This window comes from Diaphorina citri, unplaced genomic scaffold (genome assembly GCF_000475195.1).
Source record: "Diaphorina citri unplaced genomic scaffold, Diaci psyllid genome assembly version 1.1 scaffold630, whole genome shotgun sequence".
NCBI lineage: Eukaryota > Metazoa > Arthropoda > Insecta > Hemiptera > Psyllidae > Diaphorina > Diaphorina citri.
Window position 1 is genome coordinate 133,646 of NW_007378063.1, and position 992 is coordinate 134,637.

Sequence of the window (992 nt, forward strand, 5' to 3'; positions counted from 1 at the left end):
ATTTTCTCCCCTCCTTCCTTATCTCTCTCTTCTCTCCCCCCTCTCTCTCTCTCTTCTCTCCCCCCCTCTCTCTCTTTCTTCTCTCCCCCCTGTCTCTCTCTGCTCTCTCTCGCTCTCTCTCTCTCCCTTTGAGTTCCCGTGCATTTCATATAAATCAAACATCACCATGAGAGTCACAGGATGTAAAGAGAAAGGGAGAGGAGAAACTATTATTGGTATATCTATATAGGGTACTACAAGCGATCTAGTACCTATCCACCGTCATACTTTCACAATCCTAGAATTTTCATCTACATACCTAATATCTATTCTTTATTTTATGTAATACGTCTAGTTAGGTAATAGGTAAGGTACGTTTTTGAATTTTTGATTATACCTACTTCTAACTAGGATAGGTGGATAGGTAGGTAGGTAGGTAACTAGGTAGGTGCATAGGGTAAGTAACTATTGTAAGTAGTAGGTACCCATACATATTCGTCCCGTGAGAAATTATGAGCTTTTCCGGAGCGGAAAAAATAATTCTTCTATGAAAGATCCCAGAAGCAGAGGGAACAAAGAAATATGGAAGCAGGGAACAGAGAAAATGCAAGCAGGGGGTGGAAATTTGCAAAAAAATATGATGAGAGATCTACAAAATTACGCCAAGAAGAAAAATGATTTCATCATTCTCTTTCTGTCTTATTACTTTCTAGCTTTCTACTTCCTCCAATTTTTTCTTCCATTCTTTCTTCTTTTTCTCATCTATTTCTTTCTTTCTTTCTTTCTTCTTTTTCTCATCTATTTCTTTATTTCTTCTTTTCTCATTCTCCTCTTTCTTTTTTTTCTCGTTCTTCTATCTTCCTTTCTTTTCTTCTTCTTTTTGTCATTCTCCTGTTTCTTTCTTTCTTCTTTACCTATCTCAATCTCCTATTTATGTATTTCTTTCTTTTCTTCTTTTTCTTATTCTCCTCTTTCTTTCTTCTTTTTCTCATTCTCTTATTTCTTTCTTTTTA